This window comes from Oryzias melastigma, linkage group LG1, assembly GCF_002922805.2.
Source record: "Oryzias melastigma strain HK-1 linkage group LG1, ASM292280v2, whole genome shotgun sequence".
NCBI classification, from domain to species: Eukaryota; Metazoa; Chordata; class Actinopteri; order Beloniformes; family Adrianichthyidae; genus Oryzias; species Oryzias melastigma.
Window position 1 is genome coordinate 17,136,831 of NC_050512.1, and position 18,423 is coordinate 17,155,253.

At 37.1% G+C, this 18,423-nt stretch overlaps 1 pseudogene; it reads left to right on the forward strand.

Annotated features, from left to right (window-relative positions):
* Positions 1 to 17,985, forward strand: part of LOC112157478 — a 19,712-nt pseudogene extending 1,727 nt beyond the window's left edge.
* Positions 17,986 to 18,423: the final 438 nt, after the last annotated feature.

Consider the following 18,423-nt stretch of genomic DNA (forward strand, 5'->3'; position numbering starts at 1 on the left):
CAAATTATAAGCATCTTACTAATGCTTATTAATATCTTATTAATACTTAACAAGCACACCTTAATATAAAGCGTTACCAAAGAAAGTTTATGTGTTCTGTTTGTATTTGTTCAACCAGAGAAAAGTAACAAAAGCGGTGAGAAAAGTGGGAAGACTAGATTGGTATCAGGAGATTTATTGTTTGCTCTCTGACTGAAGATCAGACCAAACGGATTGTTGCTGTTTGTAATTCCAAGATGTTGTTCCAGCGTATGGAAAAAGAAAAATGCCGTCTTTCGTTTCTGTTAATTCATCTGTTGTGTTAAAAAAAAAAAAAAAATTAACTAGAATGAAAGGGTCAAAAACATTAACAGCTCTTTGTCTTATCCCCACAGCTCTATGCCATCCCCTGGTTCCTAACTATGTTCACACGTAAGTATTGCTTTCTCTTTTGGAGCTTGTCCCACTCAAGAGTATCAGTGATTTGAGAGAAAGTACCAGGAGCTCATTAATGGAGAACTTTACTCTGTTTGTGTACGTGCAGTAGATCAATCTAGTCATCTCTGTCCTGCGCCCTGAAATAGAGGCAAACAAACACGGACAAGTGAGATAATTAACCTGAATTAGCCACATCAGTCAGCACATTTATTTCAATAACCTTGTGTGTAAATTTAGACAATCCTCATCACAACTGGATCTGACGGCAGCCTCCCAACAGCTGCCGTCGCTGGCAACCCTTGAACGTACAGATCCGTTTGAGCCGTGCGCTCGGCAGTGGAATCTTTAATTTATCAGACACCTGTGTGCACGCTCTGTCAGGGTCGGAGAAGGTGGATCGTCCCTCTTCTGCCTCCTGTCCCCTCACCCAGCCTGTTTGTCAGTCCAGTACTGAGGTGAACCCGTCTGACTGCAAATGGCCCCGGTCCAACGTGAGACAAGGTCGTAGGGGGTCATCCTCCATGAACATGGAGACCAGGCGGCTGTCACTCACATTCACCATCCCACTCATCTGACTGCTAATGCGGTCTCTCAGCCTGAGTCACGTTCTGCTGAGCTTCACAGCTTCACTGAGCTGGAGACGGCATAAACAGAAGAACCCGGATGGTTTCTTATTCTTGTCCATATTGAAAAATAGTTTGACATTAAAAGTTATGCGGCTAAAATAATCGCTACAGATGGGCGAGTCATTAGTGTGGTTTTATTTGAGTAACCAAAAGTTCCTGTTTAAGTTTCTCCGGCCGTTTGTTTCACATGTAAATTTCCACAAAATCTCCCAACATTTTTCCAAATAATTTCTCTACTTAAAGAGACTTCTTTCCAGAGGAGCATAGTGCTTTAAACCATAAACAATCAGATCTATAGTCTATTTTTAATCCTCTATATATCTAAACTTATTTAGATTTGCTCTTGTGTTAATGGATATACATATTTTGCACTTCCTAAATCTTTTTTTCCTCCTTTCCACTGCAGATGTTTTCCCACTGCACAAGATCTTCCATCTCTGGGACACATTACTGCTGGGAAACTCCTCATTCCCCTTCTGTATCGGCGTCGCCATACTGCAGCAGCTGAGGGACCGCCTCTTAGCAAACGGCTTTAATGAATGCATCCTTCTCTTCTCTGACCTGCCAGGTAAAACCGTAAACCAACGTATTCATTGAACCTCTTTTAACTCCTTCTTTTAGAAGGAAAAGCTATGGGTACGACTCCAATGTTACCAATGTTCAACGTTGAATTAAGAACCTTTTTAAAAAAACAAAGTAAAGTAATTTTGAAAATGTATTAGGCTTAATACTGTATAAACTAATTTTATGTCAAATTTGGATTAAAGACATACATTGACACCATACTTAAGCTAAAAATAAAAAATATATATATTTTTACTTATGCAATCTGATAGATAATAACAGTGAATTGCAGAAAAATAGATGTTTGTTTTTTTATTTCCATGAATGGTTAAAGGTTTTTTATTTGACGTGTATGCAACAACGTACATTGAAGCATATTGGAATTATTGTGCTGAGCTCTCAGAGTCACTGTTTGGGTTAAAGACTAGAGTTTCTGTACACGTTTAAATAGTGTAGAGATTACGAAATATGCAAAAATAACAATAAAAAGTACAGAAGGTTTAAAAAAATAGAATAATGAAAAGTACAAAAAGAGCAATGGCAACATCATATTAATTGCTCCAGAAGTTTCTACGCAATTGACAGTTTATGTGAATCCCTTTGACTATTTGCACATTTATCTAAACATTGTACAATCTGATCTGAAATACAACATTTACTCCTGTTATGATTGTCTTAAAACATCTTTAAACTTTGAAAATCCAGTCTTGCTGTTGTTATGATGGGCTTCAGAGGTTATGGAAATGTAACTCTCCTCAGGTGCAGTGGTGGTTCCTGTCTGCATCTTTACATAACATACATTCTAATAAACCTCGCTCTGCCTTTATGGTCATGCTCTAATGCTCATATGTGGTGTTTCTATTAGAAACCATTGTGTGTAATATCACAATGTGTCTAAAGTCTATGAGACATCAACAGTAGATATTTTCCCGCCAGAAGAAAAATGGAAATGAGCGGCTATGAGCCTTCTTTAGCTTCCTTTTTCCTTGATGGCTTTAAAATGAACCCAGTAAGAGAGCACCAGCACTATCATGAGGATGATGATGATTTTGGACATATATGAAGTGAGTAAAACGTCAAAGTGAGAACTGTATAAATGTGCTGACAGAAAAATGCAGGAATTTCTGTGCATCCAATCTGTATTTGATTTCAATTTTTTTGTATTTGACCTACATTTGTTTTCTTCCAACATCCTTTTGTGTTTGTCTTCATTTTGCAACATAATTTTTTTTCTTTTCTTTTTTTAAAATTTTTTCCTAGAGCATCATTTCCATAAAACGGATAAAATTAGAACACGAAAAGGCACTTTTTAGAAAATTCCCAAAATATTTTTTATTGTTAATCTTGTAATTATGATTTAAAAGTTTATCTCCAAGCACATTTAAAGGTCCCTAAAACTATGAAAGCCTTTAGCAACAAAAAAGGAAACCGTTTATCAATTAAAGTGTGTTAATTTGGATAGTCAGTTGACCAAATCAGCTTCAAAACTTATGATTTAAAAATGTGTTTTTAAATAATTGGTTAGTTGGTGCTTGTCACGCTACATTTCAGAACAGTGTTAAAAGTACACATTTATTATTTTCTGCGTAACAGATCAAACATTCACCTTTGTAACTTTCTTTCTTTACTAAAAGTCAAAATGAAGGGAGATTTCCAGTGAAGCAGACGGGCATCTCTTGCCCATAGAGGATCACTGGAATGCTGAAATAATCTTTTCCCCCAGTTGGAATTTAGTGTTCTTTTCTGTTTTTTATTGTCCAAGTCCAACCGGTTCAACAGATTTAGACAGAAGCCAATTGAAGTTCATCTTGTCCTTATAAAGGTAAAATATGTGGGCTTAGACCTGCAGGCTGCTTCTCTGGCAGGAGTAGCTGCTGCTGCTGCCACTTTCTCTCTGTAGATCACTACCAGCCTCATTTTTACCACATCTAAAAAGTTACTGAGTATTTTTAGCTCAAACCGTATTAGGACGTCATCATGACCTCAAACGTGAATTGTTTACAGAGGTTCCTAGCAATGCTTAAGATAGTTACACAGAACTACCTGCAAACGCAGTCTGCTTAATGTCCACCCAGACCAGCTGTTTGTTGAAAGTAACAGTGAGACTAACTTTTTTACTATCTTTGTGGCAGCATTTGTCAGCTCTGACTCTGCCACCTCTTTGCTGATGTTGCATCCTTGTTGGGACATGGTCCCAATCACCCACTACTCCATGTGTCTGGACCGTCCAGAGTTACACGACACTCATCAGTGAGCAAGACTGTTTAAAAAATGAATCTTGGTGTGTGTTTGGGCCCACTGCAGCTGTTTCTGCTTGTGTTGTTTAGAACCCAATAGAAAGTTTACTGCAACCCTCTGGAGGATCCTACACCGTGATGTTGGTGGGACTCCAAAGATACCAGCAGCTTCAAATATCTACTTGCTGCTTTGTAATGATATTTTAGCAGCTGCTCTCTTTATCCGATGTGTTTGTCTGTCAGAAACTTTCCTCATTCTCCCTTCATCTGCTTGAACCCATGCGTGTTCAGAATCAGCCACAAATGTTTTCATTGAATATCCAAAGTTTTAATACATTGCAAAGCATTCAACTATTTCACACTTTTCAGCAGCAAAGATCCTTTTTTTCCCCATATTGGTTGAAAATGTTGATCTGCTTAATTATGTGGAACGTCCTTCCTTAGTAGTTTTTCCTTTAATCGATTTCACCTGGTAAACTAATGATCACAGGTGTCTGAGATTGATTTCAGCGATCCAAAGAACCTCGAGACACAATATCATCTATGAGTTTAATTGAAAAACAAAGATTTTTTTATCTTTTTGATACTTAAATACAAATTTTCCAAATAATTTAGACTCCACCGTAAAAATAACTTCTATTTATTTTATTGTTTTTTTGAAAATGCCTTGATCTGCCTTTTCTGAGCTTTGAGGTTTGCCTTGACATTGGTGTTTGTAAAGCTGCAGAGACAGGCAGGGACCATCAATGAAGTAGAAAAAAATATTGAAAATATATTGAGTTTGTACTGGTCCATACAAATACTTCCCTGATGTTTTGCTCTGTGATGTTTGTGGATAAAGTAAGTAGGAAGAACAAAACACACTGCCGATATTGTGATGAACACATAAACAAAATCGACCCAGATCATTATAAATACATTGTGACTTTTCAACTTTTAATTACATCTTTTAACTTCATGAGTGGACGAGGTTAGCTGTTAGCAGTTCCTTGCTTTTTTTTCCCCCAATATATGAAAAAATTAGAATGAAGATCACAAGTTTTTTTTTTTGTTCATTGAATTCAATACACTTCCATCCAGTATCCATAAAGAATGTAACTTAATTAATCTCACAGAGGAGAATTCATCCTTTCCAACAAATTAGAAGGACATGCTAGTTATTAAAAAAAGAACTTTCACAGAATATAGATTCAGGGATCACTGTTTAATTGATGTGAAGTGTTTGTTTTTTTTCACATAAATTAATAAAGTACAGGATTTCAGAAAATGATAACACTGTGTTTAAATCACTTCTCGTTTTTACAAAAAATACAAAGAGAGAGATTATGATCACATAAATCCTTTTCATTATATGTTCATCTTCAATATTTCAATAGTATGGAGTAATGAAGTTTTACAAGTGTTAATTGCTGTTTTACACAGCCTTACATAACTGCTGCTTTACAGAAAACAGAACATTTTCATCCATCTCTGAACTTTCACTTCACTTCTGCATCACTGGCGCTTTATTGAAGAGGATGGTTGTTCTAGTCAAAGCTCAACTCACTGTCAAGATTGACTGGCAGAAATCTTTGTAGTATCTGATGCTAATGATGACCTGTTTCATCCAGGTATTTCATATTTTTTTATTTATTGCATCATTTTTTTGTGCATTTCAAAAATAGAAGTTTTCATCATTAATAAATACAAGAGTAAAACGAAAGTAATGTGCAGTAAAGCAACTTTTAAAAGTGTTTTTTTTAAATAAAGAGTGACTTAATTTATATTTAATATTTTTCTAGCAGATGATACAAATTAGGTGATGTTCAGCATCACTTCATATATGAAGATAAGGACGTAAATTCTGCAAAGAAAAACTTTCAGCTACCATTAATAATGGTTAAGAAATTAACAAAAAACTCAACAGACGTAGAACAACACATGTACAACTCCAGATAAAGAGTTGCTTGGCATTTAAAAGTTCATCAGTTTTGTTGGAGGGATGCTTTTGAAGGTCAACGTGGGCTCTTTCGTACTACATTCACGCCTGCGGGGAGGAAAAATGAAGAGCACATGCACACTGTGAGTTATTGCAGGCATCCTGCGATTTGTGGCCCGCACCTGCTCTTTTCTGCCATCAGGTGTGCAGAATTTATGTCCTCGTACAGCTGAGCTCGCAGTGACATTCATTTATTTTTGTGTGTGTGCAGCCTCCATGTGTACACATGTTTGCGATTGCAGGAGCTGTGTGTGGAGACAGAAAAATACCCTCCTCTGCAGCCTGGAGATTACACAAGAAGACAAACAATTTCTGTCTTGTGTGCTGTGTGGTTCACCGTAGAATGAGGAAACACGGGGTTTGTTCATCTTATTCAGGAAAAATATTACACACAAGAAGGCAACTGTCACTAGCTTTCTCTCAACACTTGCTCAAAGCACCTTCTTCTGTTGAGCAAAGTTTTAGGGTGTGTATCTCTGCATCACTCTGGTTAGAAAACCAATTACAATTCCTAAAATATATATACATTCAGGTAATCCTATATCTATTGCTGATTTTAAGTTTTTACATTTGTGCATGTAACCGAACATGGAAACATATACAATTTTTCTTTATTAGATTCAAATGTGTTGCAGATTTCAAAGATTTTTAGCTTCACAGACAAAGGAGAACTTGGGTGACTCGATAAAATGTCATAGCAAGTGTTGCCCTTCAATTTGCTCGCAGCATCTGCATGTTCTACAAATTAGTAGATTTTCCATGCATGCAGTAACCTTTTTATCTGTTATATAATAACATACTATAAAGTGTATCCTCCCTTCAAGACAATATGACGAGAAATTAATGTCGTTATCGAGCCTCACCTCACTTCAGCTACATATCTTGATTTAATAAAAATGAGAGGAGCAAATGTTGCAGTTCCTCAAATGACCACTGGAGGCAGCTTACAGGGAGTAGTGAATCATTTTCCATTGGTTCTAATGTGTAAAAAATCAGCTTTTGCAAAAAGAAATACTTAGTCAAGTTTCAGTTTCAGCTATCTACTTCTCAATAGAAGTCTAGAATTTGGCCTCCTTGAAACAAGCGGGTCCTATTTGGAGCACAAGAGGGGAGGGGTTGATGAGACTGTCGATGACTGTAACTGTATTTCATAAATACGTTGCTCTTTCTCAAACAAATTCATGGTGTTTTTCTTTTGGTAATTTAGTAAATATTTAGGTGGAAAACAAAATAAGATTAAACTAAATGTTTTCTTTTAAACACTAATTAAATATTACCTTGGCAGTATTCTAAATTGATAGTATAGCCAAAGTATCGCCAATTAAAGTATTGCGATATTTCACTGAATTAAAATTTTCTTACAACCCTTCTAATCGAGGTGCCTCTTCCTCTTCGGAGCTCTGTTCAGAATTCAGTGGGTGATTTCAGAGAATATATCTTGTTTGTGTGTCTGCATTACTTCCTGCAGCTAGAAATCCAAAGTATTTAGAAACTGTCAGCTTGCTGCTCCTAAAATCTAAAATTGAGTTTTTTCATTTGATCACAGCTGCAGAGCCTTGAATTAACCTTCCAGATTAAATGCACCATTATGGTTTTTCTTTCTTTGTATTTTGTTCTAGCTTGTAAAAGTGAGGAAAAGACTAAACTATGCTTTTCACATTTTATGGAATCATTAAATATAATGTGTTTAGTGTTTGTAATTTTACATGTGGTCAATACTATTCATTTTAGTTTAAAAAAAATACAAATTTTACCTCTACAATGAGCTAAATGAATATAATCAGCTGTTTCTGGGCCCTCCTTAGGCATGCAGTGACTTCTTCAATGCTCAGTTATGCCTTAAGTGTAAATGTTGGAGGTCTGAATGTTAAGTTACAACTTTTAGTATTTATGGTTTCCCATAGCCTGTTGTTTTTTTTTTGTTTGTTTGTTTTGTTTTTTAAATAAAGCAAATTTGGCCTAATGTGAGATCACGTCTTTCTAAATGAGATATTCTCTGCAGCTTAGACTTAAATTAAAAACCTCACTCCTTTTTACAACATCAGCTGCTGCCTCTACTAGCAGTAGAGATAATAATACTTCAGAGTAACTCTTAAATGATTTAGACGCACTCCTCTTTCCCTCCCACTGCAGACCAAATAGAGGCAGTTACAATAACTCTCATTGACAAGTCTATTCCTCCAACACCTGCAAGTCTGTCTTCGCCTATATTCTAAGACGGTAAAAAGGTCATAAATCTGCTCAAATGTCTATATAACATAAAAAAAGAAGAGAAACTAAAGTCACTCCTTTAAGGTAAACTTTACTTGAACACAAACTTAATTGGATTTTGCACAAAGGTCCATAATGTGATAATTTGCTGCCAAACCGGACATAAAGCTGTCAGCAAACAAATTGCTTTATATGTGTGCTTGAACCAGGACAGCAGCTGCATAAAACCCTAAAACCCAGACGTCATTCACTCCTAATGATTAACGCCGTCGTAACTTTGAATATAAACCTTCTGAATGACATTTACATAAATCAGTGCATTGCTGTCTGTCATCAAACACACAAATATGAGCTTTTTACTGTGATAAAATTAGCTTTTCAAAGCAAAGGACTTAGATTTAAGACAGGAAAAAAGTGAAAGAGACTGCATTATTTTTAACAAGGTCCCTATTTGCTTAGACTTGTGCTTTAGGCCTGGATAACCTGGATAATTCCCTCATGCTGGGAGACTTCATTGATTTGCAGTGGACTCGATGGGCTCTGGCTGACAGCCACCGTGTGTTTACTGATGATGTAGAAGCATTCGCCTTCATGGTACATTAGAATGTGCTCCAATGAGAAAGTGTGAGCACAGGGCTTATGGATGTTTAGCTTAAAGGGAAAGTGCTTTTGGTGACTTAGTATATAAAACACCATTAAAGATAATGAAAATTGTTGTTTTTAACATGTATTTGTAGCATTTTCTGATGATGGATATTTATAAAGAAAATTTAGCTCAGAATTGCATTTCTTAGTATTTCTTTATTTTAATTGTTGTAAAGCAGGAGCAAATTAAAAAATACAGTTTGTGACATAGAAAATATACAAGGCAGGCCTCCCCACTCCCAGCTCACAGCAAAGGTTAGGGGAAGGGGGAGCGGGGTTGCTCTGCACCAGCCGTCTCTTTGAGACAAATATCTAGTGAACCACTGACACTCTTCAGAAACTGTATCCAAGAAAAACAGCACTGGGTTTTTCATTTTAGCTAAAAACAGCAAACTCATACCTCAAATATCAATGGTTACATTTTTAGGATGAATCAAAAAATGACTTGAGTGAGATCATACATGTAAAGGTAAACAGATCGGCCATTAATGTCCTAAATGACTTAAAAATAGTTCTAAAGCTATAAAGCTCTTATATTATAAAGCTTTAAAGAAAAACTAAAAAGACTGCCAGTAAAGTAGGTATTCAATGAAAGCATCTTTTAGACAAAATTATTTATTTCATTCATTCATCTTCTTGGCCGCTTTGTCCCTTTCGGGGTCGCGGGGGTGCCGGAGCCTAACCTTCTGATGGGCGAAGGCAGGACACAGTCGCCAGTCTGTCACATGGCCTTGGTCACACACCCATTCACTCTCACTTTCATACCAATGGAAATTTTGGAGTCACCTATTGACCTATGAAGCATGTTTTTGGACAGTGGGAGGAAGCCGGAGTCCCTGATGAAAACCCACGCATGCACGGAGAGAACAAACTCCACACAGAAAGGTCCCAGTTGGTGTTTCTGTTTCAGATCCACCAGCCGGGATTCAAACCAGGGCCTTCTTGCTGTGAGCGCTAACCACTGCTCCACCGTGCTATTTCAGTAGTGAAAAGCATACTGTTGGCATCCATAAAACAAAAGCTGCACAAATGGCTGCTTTTCTGAAACCTGAATTGCTGTGTAATGTATAGAGTTTGGCATATTTACTGTACTGCAATCTTTGTCAGCCACATTCTTGTTAGGTTATCTCGCCTAAAGGTTTCTTCTAAGATGCTATTTCACTCATTGGATGCTGTTTTTTCATCTTTCGAAAATGACAAAACCGTTACTTACCTGGTTTCAAACAAAAAAGCATGACTATATATATGTTGTTGAGGAACATTTGTTTCACTTAATTGACATGCATCAGCTAAATAGATTAATCTAAACATAAAAACAATATCTTAAGGCATTTGGAAGGTAAAGGATGATGGATTTTTTTTTTACCTCTGCACAAATATAATTTCAGTTTTTTTTTTGGTTACTGCTGCCAACTACTCACATTCCTGGTGCAACTGTGGGTCATGTGCGGCCCAGTCAGTTGGCCTCAAATGCAAAGGCATATATGATCTAAGCAAGATTTACAAGAATCCTTGTGATTTTAAAATCTTTTGAAGTTCAAAGACAGTGGTGCTTATTTCATAAATCATTCTTGTTTGCAGAGCTTGTGTCTTTAAAATTAGGAAAAAAAAGTATATATTTTGAACATTACAATTTTTTTTCTTTACCTTTTAATATCACAGATCACTTGAGGTTAGCAAGAGAGCAAAGAATGATCCATGAATACGGAGCTCTGCTGTCTCCAAGGATGATCCTGGTACCATTTCTAAGCAGTGCGATCTCAATGCACGTCGTTTATCAGGCCGCTCCTAATAGCATTAATATCCCTGTTGTGTTTAATTCATCCAAATATCTCATGCTCATAATTCCACTAAACCCCATGTGCTGCACATAACTAATCCTGTTATTTTCTATTTGTGGTGAGCTCTACATAATAATGATGATATAAATAAATTGGTACTTGAAAATTTGGCGGCTTTGGAAGGGCCAGCTGAGCCCAGAGCTTGTTAAGGCCGCCATCAATCTCCTTTTCTGCGTTTCTGCCCTTTTTTTTTTTTAAGCAGAAAGAGTGATTGCATGCAGCATTCATGGCCCGGGGGAGGGAAAATGTGTTTCCCTGAACTGCTACAATCCGTTCTGTGAGGAATGCATGAGCTTCGGTGTTTTTCACCGGAATGGACCGTGTAACTGAGTTTGTCAGGTTCTAGCCCAGGAGAGCAGACGACCCCCTAACCTTGACACAGTGGTGGGGTGGAGAGCTGTATTAGTGGGGGCCACAATACATCTTACGTCTTACTTCACTTGAGCCTTGGCCCAGTGCAGGTGATAACCAAGGAGCGCTCATTAGCCTGACTTGTTTACTGGTCACAACAGGGAGATCCTGTCAGGGAGGAAGAATAGGCTGAGAATTCCTAATTTACTTAAATCCTTGCTTATTCTACAGTTCTCTAATCTATATTCTTAGAGAAGAAAGTGAACAGTAAAGTAATGCTGCTGCAGAAGCATTGTGGGAAAAAAACAACTTTGATTTGCAATGACTTATTGATAAAAAACAAAAAAAGAAAAAACCACAAAAGGAGACTGACACGACCAAATGACTCCTGCTGGTTTTCCAGAAACCTGCTGTATCTGCTGTTGATTACCTGGATCAGGTGTGTTTAGCCCAAAAGGAGCTTCAGCGACAGGTTGGTTGGAAAACATTTAAGACACCTGCCCTCGAGGCCTGACACTGGACACCACTGACTTAACTATTAAAGTCAATCTTCTATTTGTGCATTCCAGCTTTCCACAGAACATGTACACCATGCCTCAATGATGATTTAATATATCAATGAAGGAAAATTATTTTTTTGTCCTTTATGTTCATTCTAGCAAATCTCCAAAAAGTTCAGAAATACTTTGCTGAATTTTCTTTAGTCATTTACTATGCAAAAATACTGATTTATTCTGGAAGCCACAAAACCAAATTATGTTGTTTTATTTATTTATTTATTTATTTTGCAGAAGGAAGGGTTATTGTTTGAACTCATGATACATTTACAACAAAAAGTGCCATCAGCATGTTTTTTGTAGTATGTTTGTCCTTTCTTTTTTTTTTTACTGCACAGAAATTGATATTTAGCGTTGCGTGCGTGAATCCATCATCCTCTTCCGCTGGACTCCGAGGAGCGCTACGTACCGACAACATGCCCAGTTACCAAAACCAGCCGGGGATAACGGCTTTGGGAAAACTGCATCATACTTCTCCTCTGACTACCAGGACATGCCCAAAACAGATCTGGTAAGTTCTCATTTCCTCACATTCAGACTAACAGAATTAGTTTAGTTCAGGTCACATGGACTTTTCATGCTGTCAACCTTTAGCTATTCCTGCATTAAATGCTTCCCTTCATTTCAAATGTTGTTTCCTTTATAAGCTTTAGAAGCAGAAGGCTGTGCTGTGTGTTCATGTAAACATTCATATAAACAGTTTATGTGGTTGTGCTTCCAAACAAAGCAGATGAAGGATTTTCCCTGACATTGAAAGGTGAAAGGGAAAATTCACTTTTTTCTCACAAAAAAGATTTAAAGAACCCACAAAAGAAAAAAAAACCTTGTAAAAACGTGTGTGGGAAATACTCAGAAGCTGGAGGGGTTTCATGTGTCTCTACTTGCTAACTTGCAAGAAATCAAACAATTTTTGCTATTGGTGTTGTCAACCTGTTTAAGGTCCAAGCATTATGAAAAGTTTTGGTAATGATGTCAGAGAAATGGGACTTCCTTGCATTTCTCAATTGTACATGATAAAAGTAAAGTTTCTCTTTATAGATGTCGTGATCAACCTGCAGTTTAGTGTTTCTCCATCTGCGTTCAGATTTCCGACACACTTTTTCCATTCTTTACATGTATAGAATTTCTCTTGCTAGAAATCACCTTCACCTTACTGGGAGCAATACTATCCATGATATTTGTTATATTGGCAGTAAAGCTATTGACAAGTTCATTGACTGAATCCCCTGAGAGGGGAGGTATTAGAGAGAAAATCTGGTTGAACATCTCGCTAGTATTTTCAGTTTTATACCGTTTTGTGATCTCTTCACTCAAAACATTTGTGTACTGGAGTTGTGCTCTCAAATAAAACACAGCAGTGATCAGACAGTCCTAAATCACATACAGAAGGTAAGTAATCAATAAAGGCAAGATAATACTGTAAAGACAAAATAACTGAATGCAAAGTTTCATAAGAAAAAGTTACTTTCTAATGTATTTTGTCTGTTTCTTTAGGTTTGGTTTTAAACTTTCGTCATGTGTTTGACTTTTGTTTGCCATTTGGAATTTATCTGTCCCTTTTTTGGTGTTATTTTTGTATTTGTTAAGTTTTAACTATACAACATAAAATGTGTTATTTTGCAATAATTAGTGTAATAGTTATGGTCAAATCTAATTTGACTAAAATGATAGTTCAAATCCAACGCAGTAATGTACAATTAACGTTCAGATTCATTTTCTCTTTTTTTTTTTGTTTCAGACTTATATCTTTGAGCTGTCACGGTGCTGTCCAGTTCCCCTTTCACACCTGAATGCATCGTGTCCAGAAAGCTCACAAACATTTTTGGCAGCCCTGTCTGCCGTGTGATTGCTGTAATCTTTTTCTTTCAGCTGAGGCTCATTTGTATGGGTGGTGGCACTGATCCATGGGAGGCGTCCGCAGTTGGTGCAAACCACCTCTTTAAAAAAAAAAAAAAGCATTGAAGCGCAGACTGATAGACTGGCATTGTCGCTGCTGTAGAAAAAGAGAGTTAAAAAATAAATTCAAAAGATGAGTAAAGCTAAAAAAATATTAGAATTATATATTTGAATTTGACAGAAAAAAAACATTTTAGCCAACTTTATTCTTTACGTAGTGCCAAATACTGAACACTCTTTAAGATCTTCTAGCTTAGAACAGTTTGGATGTTTGCAGTGTTTGTTTTTATTTATTTTGTCTTTCTGGAGGCAGCAGACTGTCAGACTTTCCTCTGAGCAGCTATTCATCTCACTGGACAGCTGCTGTCCACTCAGCTGACTCTGTCTGACCAAATGAAAGAAAAACTTTAGTCTGGAATACTGGAAAATGAAACACAAAGCAAGGAGTCCCCCTATTTCGTACTTCTCATTTATTATATTTGGGTGATCTGTGTACTTTTATTATCACGACTGAAAATGAACGGAAACCTTTCATTGCAGTCAATTCTTCCTTAAAGACCCACTTTGATCGTTTTTTTTATCTATTGTAAAAGCTTTTCCAGTTGTCTTTTATGATTAAAGTGTGTCATTTTTATCCCAAATCTAAAAACGTGCTGTTTTCTAGGACACAGTTTCTGCTGAGCAGAATTCACCTCTGAGTTGTGGGTGGGACCGTTGGTACGGACCAAGCCCGCTCCCATTTCCCATCAACCATCTCTTTACACTCTCTCCCGCTAGCTTACAGCCCCTCAAACCCCCAGACTAACATTACCGTAGAACAAAAATAGTGAGCAAGATCAGAGCTATCCAGCCGTACAGTTTTGAGCCAGATGCTAGCTCAGACATGGAAACAGCACAAAAACTGCATTATCATTAGAGCGGGACTTTAAAGGTTATAATCTTTTTGAAATAGTTTATGAAAAGTGAGTCAACTCACTTTGATTTAAAGAGAAAGCAGCTTCACAGCAACATGTCATGTTTTTACTGTTGTAATTTGCTTGTTAAAGTGCATGCCTAGACTCAAATTTTGCATTTTGTCAGCAAAAGGAAAAAAAAGGATTTTCATTAGAATCGTCTCCTTCTCTGGTCTTTAAAGAAATCTTTGATGTAATTCTGGGAACTGCTGTGTGGCGAGAATTAAAGCAGGAAGGCATGCAGGACGTTTCCCAGTATAAAGAAGCCTCCTCTGTGAGAAGCTGGTGTGTTTCTGTGTACAAGTTTGAGGACGGTTTTTGCTGTCAGCAGTTTTTACTATTTTGACCCGGTTTTTGCTCCTCTGCGCCAACTCTAACCGTGAAAGAATGTGCTGATGTGTTTTTGTAATTGTGATTTTCACAGACTTTGATATTTGAACATTTTTCTCACAGCCTTCATGGGTAACTGTGTGGAGACGATTGAGGCAACTCGTTGAGTCTTTCATGGAGTTTTAGCATTGCTGTACAACGGTATTGTAACTGGTTCATGTGCAAAGAATATTTTGTTTTTTTTTGCAAAAAGGAGCATTTCTAAAGACGTGTGTGAGTGTGGGGATAAGCCGCAGACCTTAGGGTGTAGGTTGATAAATTTGCCGGATCTTATCTGCCAAATCCAAACAGCTTATTCCATTATTGACTTTAGGATAAGATTTATTGCCAAAAAAACATTCTTACAATAAAAAATGACCTCACAAACAAAAGCTGCTGCTTTTTCTTAGCTTTGTTTGCAGGGAGGGAGCTTAGAATTTGATCCCCCGCTGATTTTGTGTGTTTATTACCTGACAGAGAAACAATCCGTCCATCATTTTATGGAACAGTTTGTATTTTGCACACACTTGGGGTTCAGCTCTGAGGTGTGAGTGGAAGTAATGCATTTATTAATTCCCGAAACCTCCTTGTTACCCTCAGTCAAGCTGGTTCTGTTATACTGGAACTGTGCTTGGAGGAGTTTCTGATGACTCATTGTAGGTTTCGTTTTTGGCTCGCTTGAGGAGATTGGCTACTCTACGTTACAGTTTTTTGACTCTGTCAGAGACGTTTTAAAGTTTTAATTGGATGTTCAGGAACATGTTGATGCTCCCAGCTGTCTGCATTGATATCATCCTGGAAGGCAGGATACATTTGAATAGGTCTGTCCATTTTAATTTAATTTTTGGATGGTTTTTGCTCTGGAGCGCTGTGCTGTTTTATGTCTTATTACTTAGCTCTCATACAGCTTTTAAACTATTAGTGCAGGGCAGAGTAAAAACTCTGTCTTTTGGCATTCTCTTCTGCTTTTTAGGATAATAACAATTCCTTTTTTAGTACGTTATACATGCTCAGTAAATGACAAAGCAGCTCATTTGTATTACTTTAACTTTTTTAGGTTGCTGCTTTCACTTCTAATAAATCAAAGTTACTAAAGAAGCTCAATTTATCCAAAAATACTTCATTCAAACTGTACTGATGCGTTCACTGCATAGAAATAGACGTCCCTGTGATAGTCGTCTGTGTAAAACCAAAATTAAAATGGTAACTTTTCCAAATCTAGCATATGTTCTTAAATATAGAGGAAACCTAATGAAATGAGACAAAACAATCTTGATTTAAAAACCAAAATTTAAAAGAAAAAGGGAAAAACAAAAATAAAGAAATGTCTTTAGTTTGTTTTCTTCTTGTTTGGTCCGATGACTCAGGAAACCAAGGACTTCTGAAGTCTGTATCTATCTGTCATTGAACGGGTCACCCTGTTTGAAGATAAGGGTGTGAAGAGGAAGGCTGGTATCATTTATAATGACCCACGGCAGTTTGTTCATTTCCCTCTATTCAGCTGCTTCCGCCGCGGAATGTAGGTCCACTGCCAACCGCAGAGTCAGCCAAGGGTCATGTCATGCCGCCGACCCTGCTCAGCCAGCCCTATTGGATGAATCATTTGTAAACTAACACTGTGTTAGTTTGTTTATTTTTCTTATTTTGCAATGAAAATGTCTCCTGCAGCTTTGCCTGCAGCTCCTTGAAGATCCTGTTTTGCAGTTCAGGTCCAAACTAACATCATTTTCTACAGCTGGTTGACTGTCACGACTACAAAGTAGTAGTTTACAGACTGAGACTGAAATCTATTGTACAATTATGCACATTTCAGTCTTTTAGGACATGCTTATGGCTAAACATATTTCTCTGAGAAGCAGAATCAGAAAATGCTTAGCTTGTGAGAGGTTCCTTTAAGAACATTTGTAAATGCATCTTTGAGCAGAAGCCTCCATCCAGATGAGTTTCAAAATTCCATTTGCGGTGACTCTCCTTCTCTCTTGCAGTCGCGGGAGCCCCTGGCACTGTGTGACCTGAAAGCAGAAGCGTCTCCCCGGATCTCGGCTGAGGATCTAATTGACCTCTGTGAATTATCCCAGGCCGGGATCCCCAAAAGGAACAAATCTGGCAAGCCGAAGATTGTCGCTGTCGATATTCGGAGTGCAGAAGAGTATCCTTCACTGTGTACTTTAAATTTTTTATGCATATCCACCGGCTGTTTACCGTTTTGAACCTTTATGGAAAAGAAAAAATATATTATACCTATTTTATGAGTGAAGACAGAACCTAGGGGATGTAAACACCAGCACTCATGCTGAGTAAGGTATAGATATTAGTGAAAACCACTGATAAAGGCCAAAGTAGCTGTGCATTAGTCCTAACAGAAAAACCACATGGTTTTCTCATTTTATAAATGGAAGCTTGTTATTGTTGTACACTCATAAAATTCTCTCTGGGACTCAAAATTAAAATGACGCATTAGACTTTTCCAACTATATCCTCCTGACGACTACCAACAATGTAAATTTGTCCACTGTAGGGGGCATTTATAAATCTGAATACCTCCCAACCACTGCATACTACTGATGTAACATCTTTTAGTATCTACAGAGGACGATTAGGGCTTTCCAATTGTACCAAATGTAAGGGGTGGGGCTCTGGGAATTGTAGTTTTTGGTAAAAATAAAAAATATATTTAATATATTCTTTGGTTTCCATGCATTCTAAAAAATGAAATGCATCACGATGTGAAATTATTGGAAATTTATTCACATGGTTACACAATCCCATGTTCTTTTTAAATCCAAAACAAAAATGTTTTTTTCAAAAAAAGATTTTCTATTTACAGAAATTCTGACCTCAATAGTAATTGTGGATTTGTATCTATTCATGAGCCAATGGCCTCCATTAGATGAGATTCATTTGGTTGGAGGTTATTTCTTTCTGTTCTTTTTCCTTTATGTCAAATCTGAACTAAAAACATGTTTTTTAAGATAAACTCAATTGAGTTTTTACCAGACTATTGTATCAACATTTTCTGCTAATTAAAGAGATTTCAGTGTTTTTGAAATTCAATAAGCAATTAAAATAGAAAAAAAGGATGAGTTTTTGTCTTTAGCGTGCCACATTTTCAGTATAATCGTTGCTCCTTAACCCAAACGACCTCAGCTTCAGCAGAGGTCACGTATCCGGCAGCATCGACGTTCCCTTCAGCTCCGTGTTCAGCCCTGACGGGGAGCTGCTGCAGTGTCCTGCCACAGGAGCCCTGCACAACTACAAAGGAAGCGTTATTGTGGTCATCAGCCACACTGTGAAGAGCGCCATCATAGTGAGTATGGCTGAGATTTTATGTTTAATTTAAGCTCTGAAAATTCCTAATTTCTATTTGACTTAGAAATGTCTTACAGAAAAGTGTCATAACTAATTAGCTCAACATTTTGTGATTAATGCATTATAAAAATCACTTTAACTTTGCTTTAGGCAACAAAATATAGCTTTCAAGAATGCAAAAGAGGGAATTCAAACACAGATGTGAAAAAATCTGTTATTTTTAATCCTAAAGAAGTGGGTAAACAGATAAACAGATGGATGATGGGAAGGGAATGGGCTTATTCTGCACCCACAGTCCCACCCATACAGAAGTTAACCCAAGAGATAAAGTAACCTACGGATTTTAATAGCTCTAAACAAGCTAACCAATTAGCAAGCAGAAGCTACAACCTCAAGATAAGATAAAAATTCCATGAAGTGCATATTGTGACACTACAGACTAAGTTTTCTTCAAATATTCTGCTGTGCT